The sequence below is a fragment of the Silene latifolia genome, chromosome 7 (assembly GCF_048544455.1).
Source record: "Silene latifolia isolate original U9 population chromosome 7, ASM4854445v1, whole genome shotgun sequence".
In the NCBI taxonomy this organism is placed as follows: Eukaryota; Viridiplantae; Streptophyta; class Magnoliopsida; order Caryophyllales; family Caryophyllaceae; genus Silene; species Silene latifolia.
In genome coordinates, this window is record NC_133532.1 from 29,115,547 (window position 1) to 29,118,641 (window position 3,095).

At 39.0% G+C, this 3,095-nt stretch overlaps 1 non-coding gene across 1 annotated transcript; it reads right to left on the minus strand.

Annotated features, from left to right (window-relative positions):
- Positions 1-2,734: 2,734 nt before the first annotated feature.
- LOC141593541 (small nucleolar RNA R71) lies at positions 2,735-2,841 on the minus strand. The gene has a single exon (XR_012521618.1). It is a non-coding gene; the product is annotated as a small nucleolar RNA R71 (small nucleolar RNA).
- Between the last annotated feature and the right edge of the window lie 254 nt (positions 2,842-3,095).

The window sequence follows — 3,095 nt, forward strand, 5'->3', positions numbered from 1 at the left end:
TTGCAATTACTGTGGTCATACGGGTCACATCCAAACCAACTGTGTCAAAAAGACTCATGATATAAAAAAAAATGCCGAACATGCTAAAACGGTTGCCACAATTGTCGAGGATGATGAAACCATCATAAATGAACCTAACGAAGAAAGGAATAACAAATTTCGTTGGTTCTATGACATGGCCTTTGACCACACCAAGAAACCTAGCACTTCACAAATCCCTTATCAATCTAAACCTAGTAAATCTATTGATGTGACCATAATTTGAGCATATTTAGCCCCCGAATTAGCCTTGTTCCCATGCTTTTTAGTGCATATTTAGGTCATTTATTGTCTTTAGTCCTTTGTTTTGCATATTCTTTGAGGTTTTGATCCCTTGGTAGGAAAGGAGTGCAAACCTTGCATTTTCATGGCAAAATGGAGCTAAATTGATTGAATTCAATGACCAAGCATCAAAGAGAAGACAAGACTAGAAGGCCTTTATACATACTACAGTAGATGGGTAATGATGAGAAAAGATCCTTGCATCCTCGAGGAAATCCTCAAGGATTTTATGAAGAGAAAGGAAGAAAAGAAGAAAGGAAGAAGCTGACAGAGAATCCGAGCGGATTGCTCACAATCCGCCCGTCCAAGACAGGCAATCCGAGCGTCTTCCTCAGCTGGACGCTCGTCCAGAACCACCATAATCCGCCCGTCCACCCCAAGAATCCGCTCGTCCAAAAAGACCCACAATCCGCCCGTCCCGTGCCCTGGACGCTCGGATTGTGTGACAGCTAATCCGTCTTCTACTTATTCAATGAAGGATGCGCATATTTTTCAAAGACCAGCGAAAAGGAGACCGGAGTCTCTCTTGTGACCGGCGATTCCTCAAGGACTTAATCGTCATTTAAGCCCTTAGTAAACCCTAATTTATGTACCTAATCCCCACTGTAAATACCCCATTAGTCTAATTAGGTTATCATGTTATTCTTAGCAATCTCTAGTGTAGTTTATATCAATCAAATCTCTCTTTAATCTTGTAATCAAGTCTTAATACAAATCTCATTTCCTTAATATCTCTTTTGTTCATCTTTCATTTTGGGTAATTGAAGATTATTTGGGTTATTATTGGGAGATTGACAACCTTCCAATCAATCATCAAGTACTTCTATTATTCTTTGCTTTATTATTGGAATCATTAGTAGGTATAATTCTCTTAATCCCTTTTCAATTATTGTTAATTATCTTCATTTATTCATCATGTTTTACTTTGTTGGTATGATTGACAACCTTGCTAGCATGTTCAACATGATAATGAGTGAGTAGTTTCCTTAGCTAGGGTTAATGGGTAATTGGGGAAACCAACATAGGGGATGATTCATGCTTAAATTAATATGTTTTCATAGTTTATTTGCTTGCTTGTTGTGATCTCAACTTATGCACATGTTATGTTTGCTGAAATGCGAGCCTATGAATCCTTGCATTTTTTTTACCCATCACCTATCTTTTCAATGAGACTTGTAAGACATAAACCAACTCGAGTCTCATTAGACCATGCATATAGTTGAGTAGGGAAGATTAAGTCGACTTGTAGGTGTTGTACAATCTAATCGATTTGGCTCCGGGACCCAAACTTTCCTAGGATTGTAAGATATAAACCAACTCGATCCATCACAACAATAATTGCTTGCTTATAATTTGAGAATATGTTTGTATGATCAATTCCCATGAATCCCCTATGACCCCATGACACCCTAGTGCCTTTTATCAATTGTTTACATCCCTTTTTAATCATCTTACTTGTTTACTTTCATTGCTATTTAGTTTAGTGATCTTCTATTCACACCCCAAGTTGTGACACCCCTACACACCGCTAGTTGCAATTGAAAATCTTATCTCAATTCCCGTCCCTTGGGATCCGACCTTTACTTGCCTCTTTACTAATTGTAGAGTTGTTTGTGGAGTTATAAATAGTGTTTTGGTCTAGGTGCTCCTAACGACAAGTACCAAAAACTAAACCCCCCAAGGGAGTCCGACCAAAAATGGCGCCGTTGTCGGGGACGGTGTTAACTTGATTTAGATTTTCTTAAATTGGTATTAGTTGTGTCTTTCTTTGCCTTGGGGAAGTAAAGCTCTTCAAGGTTTGTTCTAATTATTTTCGAGTTGGTTGATATTTTGCATGTCTAGAAGATCACAAGGTAACTTTTTACCCTTTGATCACGAAATTGAAAGGACTTGGACAAACAATAGAAGACTTGCTAGGAGAACATTGAGAGGTATTGGTGAGGTTGTAGATATTCAACCAAACGCTATTAAGTCCGTCAACCCTTTTGCAAGAGAAGGTGAGGAGAACCCAACACAAAATGCAACACAAAATCAACCCACAATGCCTAAATTTTCATCAGATTCTGTACCAACCGAGGAGAACCTACCCAATGGTACTCCCACACCACAACACTTAACCGGAAATTTCATTGACAAATCCGCATTTATCCAATTAGTCGAAAGAAGCCAATTTGGGGGGATGCCAAGTGAAGACCCTCACTCTCACATGGAGACTTTTTGTGACTATTGTGATACGATTTCTCAATCCGGTGTAACTCAAGACCAAATTCGATGGGTCTTATTTCCTTTTTCTCTAATTGGCACCGCAAAACAATGGTTGAAAGGCCTTGATAAGGCTACTCTCGGAATTGACTCTTGGAATAAATTGGCTCTAGCTTTCTACAAAAAGTTCTATCCACCGGAAAATATTAACATGCTAAGAGCTCAAATTACGGGCTTTAAGCAAAGAGATGAAGAATCCTTGTATGAAGCTTGGGACCGATTCAAGGGAATTTGTCGCTCATGTCCTCATCATGGACTTATCGAGTGGTTCTTGGTACAACAATTTTGGAATGGTCTTTATGAAGACTCAAGAAACATTCTAAACATGGGATCAAATGGTATGTTCACCGAAGTTGACGACAATCAAACTTGGAACAAGATTGAGGAAATGGCGGTCCATAATTCACAATATAGTAGATCTCGCAAGGCTACTAGAGGAGGAAAGCATGAAGTGGACTCTATTACTCAATTGGGTGCTCAACTTAGTCCTCACATTGATACCATCAACTTGA